This window comes from Schistocerca cancellata, chromosome 4 (assembly GCF_023864275.1).
Source record: "Schistocerca cancellata isolate TAMUIC-IGC-003103 chromosome 4, iqSchCanc2.1, whole genome shotgun sequence".
Taxonomy (NCBI): Eukaryota; Metazoa; Arthropoda; class Insecta; order Orthoptera; family Acrididae; genus Schistocerca; species Schistocerca cancellata.
The window spans coordinates 543771062-543793765 of NC_064629.1; the positions used below are offsets into that span (position 1 = coordinate 543771062).

Genomic DNA, 22704 nt, shown 5'->3' on the forward strand with positions numbered 1-22704 from the left:
TTCTTCCTACGGCGGATAAAGTATACGGATAACTGTGGGATGCATCTACGAAAGGTAAGAGCCATCGTACGTGAATTAATCAAGGCGAGCGAGGAGATTTCCACGGGCGGCTGGGCAGAACCGGCGCTCCGCAGCCCACAGTGAGGAAGGGCAGGTGGCGTAGTGGGGCTCTCGGCCGGCAGAGGCGCTGGCGTCAAGGCCGTCGCTCGCAGTTACCCTTGCGGAGCGGCCCTCAGCAGCGCAGTCTGTCCTGCGACGCCGACGTTGACGAGTGAGGTGCTACAGCTCCGAGGTACGTAGCGGTCTGCTCGCCGCTCCCTTCTGCTGCCAGTGCCTTCTTTCCGTTACGGCATCTCTTCCAGTTCGTCGCTTTTCTGGGAAGTAAGCCAGTTTGGTCTCGACCGATATGCTGTGTTTGCGTGATCTGACAGTTCGTGGTTCTCCAGTGCAGCCAGGGATTTCGCAGGTGTAACTAGGAGGCGGATGAATTTCTCTCCAACTATACCATAAACCAGGATAAAGAGTTGTGGCTGCTGGACTTGCAGTCGCAGATTTTCCAGCGCATCCCTACGCAAACTGACACGAAACAGATCCTTTCACGATCCTCGGCTGTGTGTAATACCTCAATAAATTTTGCACTGATATCGGAGAGATCTCATTTTCCGAGATAACAATGAAAGAAAATAAAAATCTGCGAATTCTGTGGATTAGGTTTGTTCAGACCAGAAAAATTGCGACTTTCGACTTGTACTTTAAAGTGGCTCCTGAATCATGAATGACATTTTCTGAATGTCTTCGGCAGGAGTCCAGTAATTTGGGGTAGTGAGTGTACTATACTATTCAGCTCGTCATTAAGTTAGAGTTCAGTGCAGAGCATTATGGAAGCAAATATTTTAGTAGATATAATCTACGTTTAACACAAAACTTTATGCCAGTTCACGTATTGTCAAAGTAATGTGAACCCTATGACATCAGACGAAAATGTGGGACTCCTGGTCCATACCGATTCTGCGGAATTGCGATAGCGTTGTTGGTGTCTGTACCACTGACGTTATGATTTTGTACTGAGAAACTTTAGTTGTAACTGATTGAACAATTTCCAGAGTAGTTTCAATTTTATTTAGCTGTCGTAAGGTCGTTGCTTTTCAGCACAATTATAGAGAAATAACTGAATCAAATCAGCGACTGCTTTCCGAAGGATATCTGTGCTTTGCACTCCTGGCTAGAAAGACGCGCGCGCAAAACTGTCTTTTCAAACAGCTGTGACTTCGCGCCGCCTGTCTCCTGTCAAACAGCCAGCGTGCTTTAACCTACTGGATAGATCTGCTATTTCGGAAGAAACAGCAGCACTATTTATTAATCGGATAAATCGTCGGAATGATATTTCTGTCTTAGTGAACACAAATTCGCTGCTTGATGTTACGAACAGATCAAAATAAGTCATTTCTGCTTACTTCACTAACAGATCAGAAGGGGTCCAGGTTGCCACATCCTCTCCTCAGAGCTGTTTTCGAAGAATAGATCCTCAGGTACCAAATATTCGAAGTTGTAACGAGACTACCGGCGTAATAGGGTTTTTGCTGATTGGGTCCATGTCAGACTACCATTCCAATTTTTAGGCACATCCACCTCTAGAAGCGATTTGTTAATTTGAAAACTGACTACTCGCCTTTTAAATGGCTGTGTAAGAAAAATTAAAGGTCTGCGGACAGCAACAACATGCCACCTCCAACAGGACCACGGCTAGTAAAGCACTGTGTTGTTCAACCAACCTTACAGCTGAGGACAGCTTTACGTTATATCACTTCAGTTAAACACAGAGCCTTCACAAATGCCACGAGTTTAAAATGCTGCAGTTTTCAGAAATCAGCAGTACTGAATTAGACGTCAGTAAAATAACCTTGTTAGGTTCGACTCCGTCATTTCTGCAGCGTGCACAGTACAGGTCCTGCAGTATCCGAAAATACCCTCCCAAAAGCTATGTTCTGCATGAACATGAACAAGGAAGCTTAAAGTTTAACGTCCTTTGGTTGTCCATGTCGCCAGACACTGATTACACAAGTGGGTACGAAACCAGTCGTTGCAGTGTCGAAGGAATCATCACAGCGTTCACAACAAATATCCTAAAATCTAAATCTGGACATCTGGACGAGGATTAAACCCCTCTGCTCCGAAAGAGTCTGGGCATCGCCATTTCGCTCGCCTTATCCGGCATTACGATCGCGCGGAACACGTTGGATGCACGCTCGCATTGTTAGTAACTGTGATAGTTACTAACAATGCGAGCGTGCATCCAACGGCTCACCGAATTTGCTCATCTTGTACTCTGTTGTAGTGCATACCTAGATGTAACAAATACTGGTCTAGTACGATGTGCTTTTGAAGCGTTTTCGAGAAACCGACGATCAAAGTTTTACGAACCTGTTGAATGCCATACGAGAGCGCCAGCCATCCAGCTAATGCAGCAGATTGTAAGTCTGCCCGTACTGCGATCGAGTGCCGTGATTTTTTCTAATCTTCCACCAAACATCGAATCACGTTTGTTCGGAAAGGAACAACAACAACAAACACATTACTGATCGTCATAGTACACTTTTGGCGAGGCATAATTAGGAATCGTAAAATACAGTATACATTTCATTCTAACACTAAGGAATGCTGATGAAATGGACATTTACTTACCGATACAGTCACGCGTGTATCGCAAATACAGTGTACATTATTCAGCACTGCTACTGCCCGGTATGACTTCACTGCGATACGCACATACACAGAGCACATTATAATAAGGAATCGTGAGAAAATTTACATTTGCGCGTATAACAGAGAAATCATACGGAGTTGTACCTGCTTTAAATAGCGTACACTGTATTTGTGACAGGCGCGTGAATGTGCCAATAAATGAATGTTTATTTCATCACGATTCCTTGTTACACCTCGATTATACTTCGCCATTAATGTAGCACAGTGATAACTATTATTATTGTTCCTTTCCGAAGGAAACAAGTGTTACGTGGAATCTTAGGAAAAAAAAGATAATGGCGTGATTTGAACGCAGTAAGGGCAGACTTCTAGTCTGTCTCTTTAGCTCGTCGCTTTGTTTCTATTTCGGCTGAGTTTGCCGTTTTTTAAAGAAAAACATTAAAGAAAGCACACACTGCCATGTTTTGCAAGACGTCCTCTCCATCATCATTGGATAGATGGATGCAAGGATAAATTACATACCTGAGTACCAAAGTAAGGTAATTTAGGGCCGTACGTAAGATCTAAATAAAGGAAGAACACATGACGTAGATAAAATATATTCCTTATTTACGGGTCTTCAGCTGTTGCAGGACATTTAATAAGTAATCTAGACCAGTCGTCTGCTAGTGCCATTCACAGATAGTTTTGAAAAGTTACAATATATCTCTTATGAAATTGCCCTTTCATTATCCAGTGTTGCGGAAGGTGGTAGTCCAGTACACAATGATGTATTGTCTTCAGCGTGAAGTAGACGCACTGTCCGAGCAACCAAATGTAGCTGTGGCACTTAGCAGCAGACAAGAATTTCCAGTCTCGTCGCAGCAGGGTCGTGATATCAATCTCTTGAGGAGTCGTCCTTGTTATCAGTGCCAACTCGTCCCTTGTTCAACTCCAAATGCGTGTATATTCGTCACAAAGAAAGTAGTGGGCAATGTCTGCTATCTAATTGCAGGAATTACAAACACTATTCGTTATCAGTTTTAGTTTAAATTTCCTTTCGGGTATTGATAGTGTTTCTGAGACTGCATCACCCCAAACGGCTCAGACTTTTGTAGCCAACACCGACTCGTCAGTGTTTCTGCAGACTTGTGTCCATGACGACCGTGGATATTTGACAGAGGAGGGGTATCTTTGTTATAGTGCGTTATCACCGCTTGTCGACAGCAGGCCCGTACGTATGTCATTAGACAAACTTTTAAAACATTAAACTTCTGTTCTCGAAAACGCTGGAGAACCGTGTCGTACAATAGCATCATTTATCACACGTAATTATGTACTACATTCGTGCAAAAGATGACCAGAATCAGTGACCCGTTGAGTGTATGCTTTCCTTGTTGGGGTACGTTAAATTCTCCCTTGGAGTACCTTGAATTCTCCAGATTCAATAAAGGACTGTATTTTAGAAGGGAGACCTATCTCCGTTTGTCCACGAAGATGAACTATAGCGTGAGTCCCATAAGTAGGTGCACCGAGCGAGGTGGCGCAGTGGTTAGCACACTGGGCTCGCATTCGGGAGGACGACGGTTCATACCCGTGTCTAGCAATCCTCATGTAGATTTTCTGTGATTTCCCTAAATCGCTTCAGGCAAATTCCGCAATGGTTCCTTTGAAAGGGCACGGCCGACTTCCTTCTCCGTCCTTCCCTCACCCGATAGGACCGATGACCTTGTTGTTTGGCCTCCTCCCCCAAATCAACCAGCCAGCGAACCAACCAACCTGTAAGTAGGTATACGTCACTTAGCACCCTCACCGTTTATATGTCGTTTTCCATCAAAGTCATTTTCTTAGAAACAAACAGAAAGTTCTCCATACACAGGGTGATTCGGTGATAACAAAACGTTCTACGGATGATAGAGAGGAGTAGATGTATCAGTTTGAGATCAAGAACAGTAGTCTGGGAACAAATCAATGGAAAATTACGAAGTCAAACCAGCTGTGACATAACTCTGCCAGTGGAATACGGTAATCTACGAATCATCGTTTGTTAGATGAAATCCTATACATTGCAGAGTAGGCAAACCACGACCACTGTTCGTACGACACATGAGTTGTTGGAACGAGTACGATAGTACTTTGTGCGACTTCGTCTTGAGTGTTTAGAAGCTGGGAAGACGCTGTGTAGAACAAACCAGTAAACTCTCCCGCCCCCTCCCCCTACCCGGGTTCTTTAAGGGATCGAACTCCTACATATAAATCGTCACATATCCAGAAATATAATATGATATGATTTTGCAGGTGATGCTGCAGTTTTACTGTATGAACGCTGAAAATGTAGTAAGGCATAAACTGGTCTCCTTTCATCATTTTCTTGGGGCCAGGGGGAAGGGGGTTCAGTGAGGAAAAATTCCTTAAAAGTTTGAAATTATGTGTAAGATATGTCGCAAGTCGCTAAGTGCTCAAATTCTAAAATCCTGGATGATTGCAGTCTGGGTAATTTGAGCGGCGTTGGTTACCCCGCCTCAAGGCACGTACACAGTTTCTAACAGTAATACTTGCCTTGTTGCGTTACCCTTCAGGATAAATATTATAGCTCTTAATAAGAAAGTTATGGCATCATTTTAAAATTTTAAATTTGATCACGAACATTATGAAATATTGAAAATCAAATTTTTGTTGCCCCTGCAGCCGTTAAATAAACAGCCTGCAACTGACCGTACCCGGTGTTAGCTGTTTAGTGATCCAGATGTAAATGTAACGGCTTGTGTAAGTTGTGCAGATAAATAAAATCATTAAAAAATGTGTCTACTTTAACTTTTATCATCGTCAGCAGATCGACAGTGAATTTGAAATCCCTTTTTCGTTTAAAATTCAGCTCTCATTCGTTGTATAATTATTTCTCAGTGCACTTGTCGCGTTAAGACACTATCAGCATCCTAGCTTTCGGCAATAACGACCATTTCCGTCGTCAGCAAAGCAACTGCTTCTCGGAGAAGTAACGGAATCAAAAAGGTGTAACAGTTGGTAGTAGTGGCCACTGCGAACGGAAATTACGTTGGCACCAGCGATGAAATTTCGCGCGCAAGCGCCTTTGTATCCATCATGACGTATGATACAGAACTTACTGTTATGCAGTTCTCGGTGTCAAGCGTCCTCTTACACGCACTGCATAAGTAGAAACCTCAGACTTTCCGCAGACGATGTCGTTGTTTGTAATGCAATAATAGCTAAAAAAGGCTACACAGATATACAGTAGGACCTTGATAACATTTCAAAGTGGTGCAAAGGACAGCAGCTTGCATTAAGTGTTCTGAAATATAAAATTTTACACTTCACAATGCTATAAACCGTAGTAGCCTACTAGTACAATATAAGGGAGTCACAATTGGAATCGGGCAGCTCATACCTATACCTGGGTGTAATAACTTGTAGGGATATGAAATGGAACGCTACGTAGACTCAGTCGTACGTAAAACAGGTGACAGACATTGATTCATTCGTAGAATTCCAGAGAAATACAATCAGTCCACAAAGAAGATTGCTCACTGAACACTCGTGCGACCCATCCTAGAATATTGCTGAAGTGTGTAGGACCAGTACCAAATAGAATAAACAGGGTATATTTAACGTATACATAAAAAGGCAGCACAGATGATCGCAAGTTTTTTTTAAGCGTTGGAGAGAGTCATGGAGAAGATGAAAAAACAGGAAAACGCTTGAAGACATGAGCAACTATCTCGTGAAAACGTAGTTAGAAAAATTCTAGAACCTGCTTTAAGTGACGAATCTTGAAATATACTACAACCCCCTGTGTTTCGATGCCCTGGGGATCGAATGGCGAAAAGAGGAGTTTAAGCAGTAAACGGGAAGAAATCTAGCAACTGATACAATGGGAATTATCCCCCGTCATGCACTTCACACATCGGTTTGTAGAGTGTGGATTTAGATGTAGAGTGCTCAACGGGAATGCTACATTTCTGTTAATGTTGTTGCACACATTCCAATTTGCACAGCCTGTTAATGATTGAGTTCCAGTTGCGTGAAGTCTGGTCTAGAATCGGTGTCTGCTCATACAAAGTATTGTGTTTATTCTTAAAATTTTTCTAGATTCCTGTATTTGATGTGCGCCTTCTGTTTGGTACAGGGCTGGGGAACTGTTCCTATAAACTTTCTCACATTACTAGTGCTAAATTCGCACTTCGTTGTTACATTTGCGTTCATTCGTTTCTGGACCATAGTTCCCAATTTCAAATTGTCCCTGAAGGTTTTTATCAGTATCACTGAAACATCTTTGTTTATGGGTACCCACAGTGTATTTAAATGCACGTCAGTAAAAGTGATCCTTAAAAAGAAATTTAGCCTGTATTTTCGATTGACGGTTCGCTATTTTTGTGACTTATTTTACGAAGATCATGTTGGATACACGTCGTCAGATTATAGGTGAATCTCTTTGTTGTTCTACCAATTTAGACTTCCAATATTATCATCAGACCACAAAATTCACGTAAGTAGATATATGTAATTACAATCCATCATGATTTTGACGACGTCCATTTCGTCTCAAAAACATGTAAGATTAAATCTGCTTTTACGTTACTACCTTTGAATTGTAAGATACGGACAGAATTACAGTTTCAACGTATGTAATACGCGTCACTGAACAGTTTAATGTCAATCAGTAATTAAAACTTCCGGGCTAAGAGGCCGTGGTCCAATAGCAGAAATACTTCTCCCTGACGTTTCGTTGCCAGCTGCGGGCAACATCATCTGAGGTGTGTCTACGACTGGCTGCTAGGCCGTGGAGGTCCTGTTTATATACACGCTATGATTAGTTTAATGTCAAATTCCAACCCTCAAATACTGTCAAAAGGCAAGACGTAAATGTCACCTGTGTCATTATTTCGAATGTATTACGCTCAAATCTATCAGAGCAGCCTCATTCACAATACATTTTCCTGAAATTCGCCCTTTCCATCGTCCATTCAGAGTATAGAGAGACAACATGCAGGGTGTACCATAGTTAACAGCAACAACTGACAGGGTTGTAAGTGTACCCCTGAAATTTCACCCACGGCATTCTTGAACAAGAAATACAATACTACTATAGCAGTAACATTTTTGCTTTAGTTTGTTGTCTCAGTTGTCTTTTTAGTTATTACCTGTTTCGTTCTAATTTCGATCATATTCAGATCCATTGTAGTTAAAAAGCAATCCGGCAATGTGTTTGTTTGCAGTGCGCAGGCTTCAAAAGTGGATGGCGTGACTCATGGAGGCTGTGCACACCACATAAAACTGACGAGCTGCTCTGCAACTACAATGGACCTGAAGATGTTCGAAATTAAAACGAAAGCAGTAATCATTAAAAAGACAAATGGGACAATAGAATGCATGAAAAATATTAGAACACTAATTAGTGCCGCAAATATATTTCCACTCGAAATCATGTCAAGTCTCTATAACTATTATCATTCGTAACACGTTACAATTTACTGCACTCTCTTACTGATGTCAGGCTCTAAGTCGCTCAGCTGCGGTTCTGAAAACTGTTCTAACATATCGGGATAGATGTTGACTGCTAATGATTTTTCAACAAAAAGGAATGGCCAATGACTTGGATGTTAAACCTCACCACACACCCATTTTAGGGGAATGTCTAATTATCTTATTACATGAATGTGATCGGTAAACGTCTTTCATACGTGCTAAGAAAGAAGCATATAAACGGTGTCGAACCAAAGAGTCTATTAAACATGGGCTCTAAAATGCATATCTTAAGAACTATGAGCCATTTTCATCTTCGCTGCTGTGAAACATCTACTCTGCTGAACAAGTGCTCATAGCCCTCTATTTAGTCCATACTAACTCCTCCCAAAATATAGAAAACAAATAGATTGCACTACAGTAGACTTGTTTCACAGCATCAAAGACGAAGTGCTCATAGCTCTTAAGGAATGCATTTTAGATTACATGTTTATAAGACGTTCTTGCTTCGAATGATCGTTCCTGCCATATCCATGAATATTGAGCATTCCTCCTGAAACAGCGTGTCTCTCCCAAGAGTCGTCAGGCTCATTTTTTGATGCTTCGGGGGTATTTGCAAATTCGTTTTTGCAATGTGTAACTGTAATCACCCCAAACAAGCACTGCTTATTACCTCTTTCACGGGCACCTAGTGTCGACGGAAAGCGTCGGTTTATCTCCCGTTACACACAAAATGATTTTTGAAGCTGGATTTTACTTGCTCACTTGATAGAACGGTACTATATTAGTCTAGTGCCATATTCGTTTATGTATGAATAGGAGCAGTAAGAAACGGAGAATAATCAATGCCCCAGCAGCGACTGAGCGGCTGTTAATACATATCGATTATACGCACTACACTAATCTGGAACCGCTCTATCGGATGGACATCCAAAACTCCGCTTTAGATACCATTGTTTGCTACGAGAAACACACCGACGCTTACCGTTGATGTCAAGCGTCGCATGAAAAAACGTGAGCAATATTTATTTAGGCTGACTCCATTTACATATTGCAAAAATGAAATTGCAATATACATATTCCTGTGGGGGGGATGGGGGAGGGTACAGCGGGGTTGTCTTTGAAATTTAGACTTCTTAAAAAGTAATTTTAACGCTTTTCTGCGCATTTTAAAAATGCGACAACAGTATCTGTATTGGTAAAAAATAGGTATATCTCTGTTGCACAACGTCTCAAAATCTGCGTTTTTTTTTCGTTAGAGTTGGAGAACGTCTCCTTTACAGTCGAGAATGTGGTGCGTCCGTGGAGCACCACAGTCAATCCTTCTGTTGCGAACGTACCAGTTTCTCGCAGCCGGTGTTTTTGTAGGATGAATATTGTTTGTGATGTCAATTACACAGAGACAGACGACGGCACCCTCTTCTCTGTGAGTGTACCGTGAAGTGGGAGATTTTAAAGTGATCAAGTCTTCAAACGTATTTTATATTCAGACGTTACATTTCCAGACATGGATTCCTAATCAAAACTTGACCTACTAAGTCCCGTCTACTACATAATAGGAATTGTAGAACATATATAAAATAATATTTTCATATTATGTAAATTGAAGGTTGAGAGGGGAGAACCCGCCAAGGTAGCCGAGAGCGCTAACGCGCTGCTTCCTGAACTCGGGTAGGCGCGCCGGCCCCGGATCGAATCCGCCCGGCGGATTAACGACGACGGCCGCTGTGCTGGCGAGCCTGGATGTGGTTTTTAGGCGGTTTTCCACATCCTACTAGGTAAATACAGGGCTGGTCCCCACGGCCCGCCTGAGTTACGCGACTCGCAGCCATTTGAAACACAGTCACACTATTTCACGATTTACACTAGAGGCAGACAGCTGGGGTACACTAATTCCGTCCCGGGGGGTATGGGGTAGCGGCAGGAAGGGCATCCGGCCACCCCTTAAACTTAACCATGCCAAATCCGTACTTAACCCTGCCGAACCTGCGCACAATGCGGGATAAAGGCAGTAGCAAAAGAAAGAAAGAAAGAAATGGGAGGAAGGAAAGGAACTGATATCAGCTGCATCGAGATTTCATGCGGAATCGGCGGCGACGAGTGGAAATGTGTGCCGGACCGGGACTCGAACCCAGGATTCCCTGTTTAGTAGGCAGTTGCGTGAACCACTGCGCCATCCATACACAGTGTTCATCGCAAATGCGCCGACTACCTCGGCACGCTCCGCTCCCCGGCCGACCCACAATCTCACCTAGCGTCACCTCTCTGCAGTCCCCCCCCCCCCGTCCGTGTCCACCATACTCGACCCAGCTGGAGGTCGAACGATATTGTGCGTCCGCACTGAAGATTGACGATTCACTGCCCATCAAGGCGAATCAATTGTATGAATGCGTGGCGCATGTTCTTTCGGAATTGTCCGATGCAGCAGATGTCATCAGTTCTCTCCGTTTCCTTTACTTTCTCCACCCTCCACCATCAACTTCCAAAATATGTATCACAGCTGTGGATTCCACGTGATGTCTTATTCCGGACATGTCCGAAAGAACAAACACCACTCATTTATATAACACATGAAATAATATTTTCATTTATGATGCACCCTATATACCGCACTGTGATGCGACGAGACTAGAAAGAAATAAATGTAGCAGTTACACTGCCCAGTTTGGATCTTTATTTGTCGTCATCGGTGGCGATCTTATACCAGAAACGACGAGAATAATCACCAGTCGTTTTGTTTATTTTCCGGGTAGTGGTGCTAAGGAGGTGGTAATTGCCACGGCCGCCGTTGTGGGCCGAGGTTAAGGTCGAGGTGGGAGCAGGCGGCCGAGATTGCTGTTTGCAGCGGTGAAAGCCACGAGCCGTAGCTGCGGCGAGGGAAACTCGGAGGCGAGGCATGGTACCAGCTGACACTGGCTGCCGACCAGAAACAAAACATGCACCTGCCATTCTGGAAAGGACCGAGCCACTGTGTCCGGCGATGCAATATGGGACCGAGCAGACTTTTACTACTTAACGATTTCATTGGTTTCTTGCGAGATAGTTGGCAACCTTTCTGCTCAGTCTTACCAAATTCCGTATCGCCGAATGTTCATCCCCAGTCTGGGAGGGGAAACATACGTTTCGGGCGGGCAACGGAACCAGGACGATTATGTCAACTACTCAGCTGTACTGTCTGCAGGGTGCACCCGAACTCCGATAACATTTTCGTGGTTGTTCAGGTATAAATTCGGAGTGTTTTGGTATAGAGGGCCCGTGATCTTCGGTGGCTCGATACAGAATAATAGTGTGATTACGGTCTATTTGTTTTAGTTACCCCAGTTACCTTTGTTTCTGTGACAATGCCATCACAACAGTGAAAAAGAGTGTAGAATGCAGTCACTAAAACGTAAGGCAAAACACCGACGCCAGTGTACAAATGGTGATGTGGTAGTCGACGCTAGTTGACAGATCAGCACCGCTTCGTCGCGACCCTTTTCCTTTCTTTTATATCGGTGCAAGACGTGACGACGCCGCGAACCGGCACTGTTGGCACGAACCTAACTAGACGAGACGACAGTGGATCGACAACAAAGCCCGGGAGCTGAACCCCGGAAGAGGGAACGAAACAACGTGCGAGTCAACCTACGGGGGAGCAGAGAGTCCGAACGCTGTGTAGAGACGAGCAGGAAGATAAACAGAAACGCGACCACGCAAATGACCGAGGCTAGCGCGCCGATACAGCACGAAGCGAAGGCCAGGTCTGAGGTGGTTGAAGTCAACCAAAGAACTGCCAGGTCAGGTCTATCGCCGCTGACAGGTAAACAAACACGTGACTCAGTGTCTCTGTCCATGCCACACTTCGCGTGCGCCCCCCGTGACTGTGTTACGCACTATCCCTATGCGATATACACGCCAGTTCATCTGCATCCATCTCATTGTCCGCTGACGGGGATACTAAACATTTCATTCACTTTACCCTTCCACGAAGTGCATATCGGCCAACTTTTCGTCATGAAACCTATCCATTCTCTTGTGTATCACTGTTAATGTACAGCTAAAATTGTTGGGAAAACAAACACGAGGCAAAACCAAGAAGTACTGAAGGCAATGAGTAAGGCTGGTATTACTGTTGTCAACAGCAAGTACTGTAAGTGAACTGCACAACTTTGTCTTCAAATGAGACATACAGCGGATACCGACGAAATTTACACTGTTGTGCAAATATTTTCAGTGCAATACATATACCAGGGCGTGCTGAAGAGTAATGCCTCTGAATTTTTTGTGTTAAAACCTTTTAACCCTTTTTAAATAAACAAACGTTATTAACATTCTACTTCTTTATCCTTCATGTCTACATATTGCAGCCCTCTGCCGCTAAAGGGCTCCGAGTTGTAGCTTGCAACATGGCGGCGTCATTTGCCGTAGTACTGACCTATTCGTCCTTTTCGCGGTCCGTTTAGCTGTGCGGAGTTTCCTCCAGCACCATCATTCAAAGGAGACAAAAATTTCTTGAAATACAGGAGGAATTAGCATTATATCTTAACACCTTACAAGTTCATGTTCTATGTCAACAAATTTTCATTGGGAGTTCTCATACCTATATGCAAGTTCTCTAATATAAGATGTTTTTCTCTGTAAATTTCAAAATAAGAAAAGGAAATACACTTATTTCATAATTAAAAATGTTTTCTTACTTTGATTAAAAGGTTTTTCATATACTTCCATTCAAGTGTGATATCAGTTGCTGGAAATTAAAGAATGTTCATAAGTATTACAACACATGCAAGTAAATATAGATAAACGTAAGAAACGATCATCTCTCTGCAGAGTTATAAACATAGTTTATGTAGCTATTTTCTAGAAAGATGCAAAAGGAATTATAATTTTTTAAATAGAACATTATTTGTTTCTATCATGTAGCTGATGTAGTTCAACCAAATATGCACGAAAGCAATTTTAGTTAGGCAGCTAGAAAGTTTCAAAGTTGCTAGTGTCACAGAGCGGTAAGCTGTTTGAAGTCATGTTTGGTTAGAGTGAACAATGTATCCTTACACTGACGGAATGTACAACAAACGAGGCGAGGTTCGGCTTTTCGGCTTCGGTCTGCCAAGGCAGGGCGGGCGGTTGGTAGAGGTGGACGGGTGACGGGTGACGGGGTTGGGGGGGGGGGGGGGAGGTTGCAAACGGGACAAAAGTACACCGGACACGCACGGGCGTCAAACTAAATAGAAGTCAAACGTAACTAACTTTTTAATTTTGCATCTACGACTTTGTAAAAAAGGGCCTGGGCGCTGGAGGCCCTCACTGAATCTGCGGGGTTGCTTTTAAAAAAAAATACATATATAACTAGTTGTTAAATTAATTTAAAAAAGTTTTGCATGTAAGTCTGCCAAACAGTGTAGAGCAAAACATATTTTTTATATACGTGCAAGTGTTGTAATACTTATGGACATATTTTAATTTCCCGCCACTGATATTATATTTGAATGGAAGTATATGAAAAACCTTTTAATCAAAGTAAAGACAGTTTTTACTTATCAGATAAGTGTATTTACAGTCGTATCGAGTATGTATGTTGCGTAATACACTGAGGTGACAAAAGTCATGGGATACCTCCTAACAGCGTGGCGACCCTCCTTTTGCCCAGAGTAGTGCAGCAACAGGACATGGCGTGGACTCTACAAGTCGTTGGAAGTCCGCTGCATAAATACTGAGCCATGCCGCGGCTATAGCCTTCCGTAATTGCGAAAGTGTTGTCGGTGCAGGAGCCCGAGCATTAACTGACCTCCATATTATGCCCCATAAATGTTCGATGGGATTCATGTCGGATGATATGGGTGGCCAGATCATTCGCTCGATCTGTCCAGAATGTCCTCCAAACCAATCGCGACGACTGTGGTCCAGTGACATGGCGCACCGCCCGCATCTCGTGGTCGTGCGGTAGCGTTCTCGCTTCCCACGCCCGGGTTCCCGGGTTCGATTCCCGGCGGGGCCAGTATTTTGTCTGCCTCGAGATGGCTGGGTGTTGTGTGCTGTCCTTAGGTTAGTTAGGTTTAAGTAGTTCTAAGTTCTAGGGGACTGATGACCTCAGATGTTAAGTCCCATAGCGCGCAGAGCCATTTGAACCATTTTTTGAACCTGGCGCACCGTCATCCATAAGAATACCATCGTTATTTGGGAACATGAAGTCCATGAATGGCTGCATGTGGTCTCCAAGTAGCCGAACATAACCATTTGCAGTCAATGATTGGTTCAGTTGGACCAGAGGACCCAGGCCATTCCATGTAAACATAGCCCACATCGTTATGGAACCCCGCCAGCTTGCACGGTGCCTATGGCTTCGTGGGTCTGCGCCACACCCACACCCTACCATCAGCTCTTACCAACTGAAATAGGGGCTCATCTGACGGGACCACGGTTTTGCAGTTGTCTAGGGTCCAGTCGATATGGTCACAGTCACAAGAGAGGCACTGCAGGCGAAGTCGTGCTGTTAGCGAAGGCACTCGCGTTGGTCGTCAGCAGCCATAGTTCATTAACGCCAGATTTCGCCGCACTGTCCTAACGAATACTTTCGTCGAACATGCCACATTGATTTCTGCGGTTATTTCACCCATTGTTGCTTGTCTATTAACACTGACAAGTCTACGCAAACGCCGCTGCTCTCTGTCGTTAAGGAAGGCCGTTGGCTACTGCGATGTCGGGGCGAGAGGTAATGCCTGAAATTTGGTGTTCTCGACACACCCCTTGACGCTGTGGACCTCGGAATATTGAATTCTCTAACGATTTCCGAAATGGAATTCCAGCTGCCATTCCGTGTTCAAAGTCTGTTAAGTCCCTGTCGTGCGGTCACAATCGCGTTGGAAACCTTTTGGCATGACTCGCCTGAGGACAAATGACTGCTCCGCCAATGCACTGCCTTTTTATACCTTGCGTATGCAATACTACCGCCATCTGTACATCTGCTTATCGCTATGCCATGGTTTTTGCCACCTCAGTCTATGTACGTGTACGCATGTACGGACTTTAAACTTGACGCCCCTCGTCCAGTTCTGGTTTCGCATAGTGACTGAGCTGTGTCTCTTGTCTTGACAAGTTTAAAAACTTTTTAACTACTTTCGTGTGTCCGCCCTCGGTAGCTGAGTGGTATCTATAACGAGCCGGCACGTTAGCTCAGCGTGTTCGATCAGAGACCTGGCTAGTCTCTGTAATAAAAAAACTGAGTGAAGGGATCAACAACGAACTACAACGGATGTCATGTGACGTCCGCTACGACCAAATACAACGAACAATAACGAACAAAATGAAAAAAAAGTGGTCAGCGCTACAGAATGTCAATCCTAAGGGCCGGGTTCGATTCCCGGCAAGTCACCGAAGTGGCGTCAAATCGAAAGGCTTGCACCCGGCGAACGGTCTACCCGACGGGAGGCCCTAGTCACACGACATTTATTTATTTACTACTTTCCTATGGTAATAATATAATTATTTAAAGCATATCTCAAAAGTGATTTTTTTGTTAAGTAACTTTTAATTTACTCTCCACGTGAAAAATAAATAAAAAGTTTAATTAATTGACATCCACGACCTGTGTATTTGATGCTTTCTTCTTTTCGTCACTTAAAAGGATTTTCGCCTTGTAGAGATTAGGACGACATTGTAGACAAAAATGGTTATGTTGTGATATTTTTAATACGGTTCGCGCTTTCACGTTTGTGTACTTGAGAAGGCGGTGCACCGGCACAGATACTGTGAATCAGCCTCTACTATAAGCTACTGAAGAGGCAACCTGTCGAAAGTAAGTTCTGACAAGCCATGAATACAGCACCAAATTCGTCCGAGTGAGGACAGGCAAACGTTTGTTCTTTTGTGTTTTGTTTCGTATTGTGGCTTGTCATTTCTCATTAACACACCTTCGCTTGTTGTCAAAAGTACGATCATATGGAGTATCAAGTGAAATATGTGACTGGATTGAGGCCGGCCGGAGTGACCGAGCGGTTCTAGGCGCTACAGTCTGGAATCGCGCGACCGCTACGGTCGCACATTCGAATCCTGCCTCGGGCATGGATGTGTGTAATGTCCTTAGGTTAGTTAGGTTTAAGTAGTTCTAAGTTCTAGGGAACTGATGACCTCAGAAGTTAAGTCTCATAGTACTCAGAGCCATTTGAACCATTTTTGAACTGGATTGAGGACTTTTTACTAGAGAGGACGTAGCATGTTATCTTGGATGGAAAATCGTCGTCAGATTTAAATGTAACTTCACGTGTGCCCCATGGAAGTGTGTTGGTACCCTTGCTATTAATGTTGCATATTAGTATCCTTGCAGAGAATATTAATAGTAACTTCAGCCTTTTTGCAGATGATGCAGTTATCTATATGAAACTACTCTCAGAAAGAAACTGCATAAATATTCAGTCAGATCTTGATAAGACTTCAATGTGGTGCAAAGACTGGTAACTTGCTTTAAGTGTTCAAAAATGTAAAATTGTGCACTTCACAAAACAAAAACAACGTAGTATCCTATGCGAATAACACCACTGAGTCACTGTTAGAATAGCCCAGCACTTACAAATACCTGTGTGTGACACTCTGTAGAAATATGAAATGAAATGCTCACATAAGCTCAGACGTCGGTAAAGCAGATGGTAGACCTCGGTTTACTGGTAGAATACTGGAGAAGTGCGATCAGTCTACAAAGGAGATGGCTTACAAATCACTTGTGCGCCCGGTTATAGAATATTGCTCTAATATATGGAACCCGCACCAGATAGGTCTAACAGGGGATAATGAACATATACAGAGGTCAACACAAGTGGTTTGTTTGATCCGTGGGAGATTGTCACAGAGATACTGAAGTAACTGAACTGGCAGGCTCTTGAAGACAGACTTAAACTATCCCGAGAAAGTCTACTAACAGTTTATGCATATGCTACAAAGCCCTGCGTATCGCTCATATAGAGATCGTGAGGATAAGATTAGAATAACTGCAACACGTGTAGAGGCATTCAGACAGTCATTCTTCTTGCACTCCATACGTGAATGGAACGCGAATACACCCTAATAACTGGATTCAATAGGACTTACCCTCTGGCATGCACTTCGCGGTGGTTTGGTTCAAATGGCTCTGAGCACTATGGGACTCAACATCTTAGGTCATAAGTCCCCTAGAACTTAGAACTACTTAAACCTAACTAACCTAAGGACATCACACACACCCATGCCCGAGGCAGGATTCGAACCTGCGACCGTAGCAGTCCCGCGGTTCTCGCGGTGGTTTGCAGATGTATATGTGGAAGTAGTGCTCAGAAGTCAATCCAGCTGAACAGCCTGCCGAACTCTCTCCGTTATTTTGTGGTTGTGCAGGAAGTTCTTGCCAATAGAACTCAACACGTCGCTCTTAGCGGAACTAAATCGACAGATATAAAGGTAATATCCGGAATACCACAGGGGAGTGTGATAGGACCTTTGATCTTTACAGTATACGTAAATGATCTAATAGAAAGCGTAGGATGCTCTTTAAGGCTATTCACAGATTATGCAGCTGTCTATACCAAAGTAGCAACGCCAGAAGACAGTAATAATTTGCAGAACGACCTGTAGAGAATTGATGAATGGTGCAGAGTCTGGCAGTTGACCCTGAACGTAAATGAATGTAACATATTTCGCATACATAGGAAAAGAAATCCACTACAGTATAGCTACACTACTGTTGACAAACAGCTGGAGGCGTAACTATCCAGAGCGATCCTAAGTGGAATGACCATATAAAACAGACAGTGCAAAAGCAGACACCAGACTCAGATTCATCGGAAGAAACTCAAGGAAATGTAACTCATCCACGAAAAGAAGTGGCTTATAAGGCTCTTGTTCGCCCAATTCTTGAGTATTGTTCATCTATCTGGAATCCCTATCAGGTGGGACTGATAGAGGAGATAGAGAAGATCCAACGAAAAGCTTTTCGTCACGGGATCGTTTAGCTGGCGCGAGATAGTTACGGAGATGCTAAAAATACTTCATTGGCAGACGTTACAAGGGAGGCGTTGTGCATCACGGAGAAATTTACTACTGAAAATTTGGGACAGTACTTTTCAGGAGGAATCAGACAACGTATTTCTTCCCCCCACATACATCTCGCGTATTGACCACGAGGAGAAAATTCGAGAAATTCGAGCCAATACAGAGGCTTACCGACAATCATTCTTCCCACGCACTATTCGCGAATGTAACGGGATTGGAGGGATCAGATAGTGGTACCGAAAGTACCCTCCGCCACACACCATTAGGTGGCTTGCGGAGTATGACTTAGATGATGTAGTAGTTATGTTTTTTTATAGTTTCATTATGCAGTGTTAAGAGTTTTGTCATAATGGAAACCAGTCACCTGAGCGGAAAAATGTGTTACAGTGCTTCAGCAGTGTATCAAAAGCGAAAGAGCAAGGATGAGGAAGATCAGGATGCGAAAAATGGCCATACAGTGTTACCTTGTTACCCTTTGGGCCACTCGCTATACCAGCAGAGGCGAGGAGTAGGAAGAACGTGAAGATGATGTTGACGCTTCCTTAACTGATAGTGAGCGGGATCTGGAATCTCAGTGATGAGGTACGTCGTTATTTAGACAGTTCCACTTATAAGTGATGAATGTTGTTGTGAATGACCTATCCGTGCAAAACTTAATGCCAGTCCCCTATACTTAGAACTACTTAAACCTAACTAACCTAAGGACATCACATCACATCCTGCTTGAGGCAGGATTCGAACCTGCGACCGTAGCAGCCGCGTGGTTCTGGACTGAAACGCCCAGAACCGCTCGGCCTGTGACCATTAAACAAATTCTTAAAGAAGGCGGTTTTCAGGTTTTGCTGTAAAATTTTCCGACCTAATTAACAAAACGAAGTTTAAAATAAAAAATTTGGCGGAGGGACCCTTACCTGGGGCCCGAAAATTCTGGCGGTGGTCCTATGCCATGGATACTGACGTGGAATAAACAAATCGCAGATAACTTCAAACAACGGCTGCCTGCAGACACACTTGTCGCGACAACATCAAATGCTAATTAATTTAAATCAGACTTGAGAGCTTATAAGGAAGCTTACAGACAGTCCAGCTGCTCCTGCACCGTTAGCAAATGGAATATAAAAGGAGAGAAAATATTGGTACAGGAAGTACACTCCACCACACATCTTACGGTGGCTTACAGAGTATACACGTGGATACAAATCTTCCATTAAATGATTTTAATATCTACTGGATGTTGAACTCTACATTTCCATGCCGCATACACTGAGCACACAAAAGTCATGGGATAGCGATATGCACATATACAGATGGCGATAGTATCGCATACACAAGGTATAAAAGGACAGTGCATTGGAGGAGCTGTCATTTGTGCTCAGGTGATTCATGTCCAAAGGTTTCCGACGTGATTATCTTCGCACGTCGGGGATTAACATACTCTGAACGCGGAATGGTTGTTGTAGCTAGGCACATGAGGCATTCCATTTCCAAAATCGTAAAGTAATGCAATATTCCCAGATCCACAGTGTCAAGATTGTGCCGAGAACACCACAGTTCAGGCATTACCCTTTACCACGGACAACGCAGTGGCCGACGACCTTCACTTAACGACCGACAGTAGCGGCGTTCGCGTAGACTTGTCAGTACTAACAGACAAGCAACGCTGCGTGACATAACCGCAGAAATCAATGTGGGACGTATGACGAACGTATCCGTTAGGACAGTCCGGCGAAATTTGCCATTAATGGGCTGTGGCAGCAAGAGAACGACACGCCTGCCTTTGCTAACACCATGATATTGCTTGCATTGCCTCTCCTGGACTGGTGCCCATATCAGTTCGACCTTAGACGACTGGAAAACCATAACCTGGTCAGATGATTACCGATTTCAGTGAGTAAGAGCTGATGGTGTGGTTCGAATGTGGCACAGACCCCACGAAGCTATCGACCCAAGTAATCAACAAGGTTCAAATGGCTCTGAGCACTATGGGACTCAACTGCTGTGGTCGTAAGTCCCCTAGAACTTAGAACTACTTAAACCTAACTATCCTAAGGACATCACACACATCCATGCCCGAGGCAGGATTCGAACCTGCGACCGTAGCGGTCGTGCGGTTCCAGACTGTAGCGCCTTTAACCGCTCGGCCACTTCGGCCGGCTATCAACAAGGCATTGTGCAAGCTGATGGTGGCTCCATAATGGTGTGACCTGTGATTACGTGGAAAGGACTGGATTCTGGTTATGTTCTGCTACTTACAGTCCATTTGCAGCCATTCGTGGACTTCATGTCCCAAACAAATATTGAATTTTGTGGATGACAATGCACCATGTCACCGGGCCACAATTGTTCGCGACTGGTCTGATGAATTTTCTGGACAATTTGAGCGAATGATTTGGTCCCACATGAATCCCATCGAAAATTTACGGGACATAATCAAGAGGTCAGTGCGTGCTCAAAATCCTGCACCGGTAACACCTTCGCAATTATGGACGGCTGTAGTGGCAGCACGGCTCAGTATTTCTGCAGGGGCTTCCAACGACGTGTTGAATCCGTGCCACGTCGAACTTCTGCACTTTGCCGGGCAAAAGGAGACCCGACACGATATTAGGAGGAATCCCATGACTTTTGTTACCTCAGTGTAAAGATAGGTCATTAGTAGTTTCTGCGAAGCTCTCGACAATAGGTCTTTTTTTTCACTTTATTGGCTTTCGAAACATACCTTAACAGCCATCTCAACACTGGAAATGTTATACTGCAGTTTGTTTTGACAATTCAGGGTGTGCATTAGTTTCAGTCTTACCCTGGTACCGAGTTACATATGCCTAACAAAGAACAGATAAAGACATAAAACAGATTTTACACTCACAGTATACTGAAACGTGTAAACGAGACGGAAATGTAACACATGATATACAGAGAAAAAATATCCTACTGGTAACACAATAAGAAATAATAAATCAACGTTGGTACACATTTAGGATATTCCCTGTTCAATGCATGTTCCTGAATTATCAACAAATTTATTTTTTGGGTGTCCTGTAAGAATCGTTTCAAAAGCTGCGGATAGAGAATTGCATTTTTGTGCAGGTCTATAACGACCATATAGACAGAACATGAGAACAGAATACAAGAGCCGTATGTGAGTATTAAGCCACACATGGATACAACAATACTGAGACACATACATAGAGGAGATACATGGTGACACACATTTATAGGCTGAGCGTTCCACATCCTGCTGATTAGCCGGGGGAATTCAGACGGTTAATTGTGCTTTGATCTTCCCCTGGCATTCTAATTAGCAAGAGCATTAGATTAGCAGAGCAGGAAGCTATATCGGGATGTTGGCACTGTTTACGAAATCGTGCAGTAGTTTATACATTGCCATATCGTTGGATGCTAACAGGGTTTGGAGGCTGTTTGGGAACTGATGACGAAGATACGATAGGTTTCATTAAGTATGTGGAACTTCTAGAAATCGCTCTAATCTAATTCTTAACGCTCTTGTATTGAAGACAAGCAATGTTTTTCTACGAAGCATGAGTTACGAGAACGCTCGTGTCCCACTTAGCAATGAAAAGCGCCACATACTTCCTTGTCATCAAGCAGGACCTAACGACATACTTTTCCAAATAGGTATTTAACATCCCGTCTCCGTTAAAGTCATTTGCAGCAAAACAGTTAGGAGATTATGCCGCGGATGACGATTAGACAGCGACCTTTGTGTCGAATAAAGCCAGTCGTACTCGTCAATTGATGAGACGTGATGGTTTGCACATTAAGGAAATGCCAAAACAAGAAATTTATTTTTAATGTTTTAAAAATTGCTGTTTGGCCACCCTCATACAACTCTCCGTGGGTCCTACATCGGTTGTACCATAGTTTATTTATTTTTACTACCTCAGTTGAACGAGAACAGGGATGTAATATAAAAAGACTGTTCGGTTCATGTATTCTGTACTTAAAAGCAGTGCCTTATTTGAGCGTGGCTGCAGCAGTTTACGCTACACTTGAAGAAATCTTGTCTCGGTGGCTAAATAGCTGACCAGCTAGAGACCAAATAAATAAAATTAATACATTAAAAAAAGTCGGATTCAGCTTTGGCTTTTGATCGCCCCAGCGATTTAGCGACATATGTCGGTACTATCTAAACGACGTGTCTGGCCGCTGCTATGGCCATTATAATTCAGTTTGAGCCTCTGTATTTTAATTCGTTTGTTAGGTTTCCAATTTCTAAATAACTTCTCTATCTCCTATACAAATCACGTAAGAAAACTTTACTTGACGTATGGTTTAGATACTATAGCATCCCGAAGCATATCAAAAATTTGTTCTTAATTAAGGATAGGTACCTGGTGATGTTTTTAAAATAGATGAAATTTTTCCTCCCGGGAAACAGATTTTCGTTGAGTACCAAAATACCTCACTCGGCAACGGATCTTTCTACAGTTACGCATTGCATTGTGTTTGCTTTGTGTAAACTTCGGAAAACGGCATTTTTTCAATTTTGTCCATATTTGACTCGTAATAAGTATGAAGTTTAAAATCTCT

General features: G+C 43.4%; 1 protein-coding gene across 4 annotated transcripts in view; it reads left to right on the forward strand.

The window, feature by feature from the left end:
• The first annotated feature begins 229 nt into the window (after positions 1–229).
• The window catches only part of LOC126183497 (elongation of very long chain fatty acids protein AAEL008004), a 308167-nt gene continuing 285692 nt past the window's right edge, over positions 230–22704 (forward strand). For 3 of the 4 annotated variants that reach the window (XM_049925534.1, XM_049925532.1, XM_049925533.1), the window contains exon 1: positions 251–292. The gene's annotated coding sequence lies outside the window, so the exon portion shown is untranslated. Of the gene's footprint in view, positions 293–22704 lie in introns of all 4 variants that reach the window. The other variant, XM_049925531.1, reaches the window with a different exon arrangement.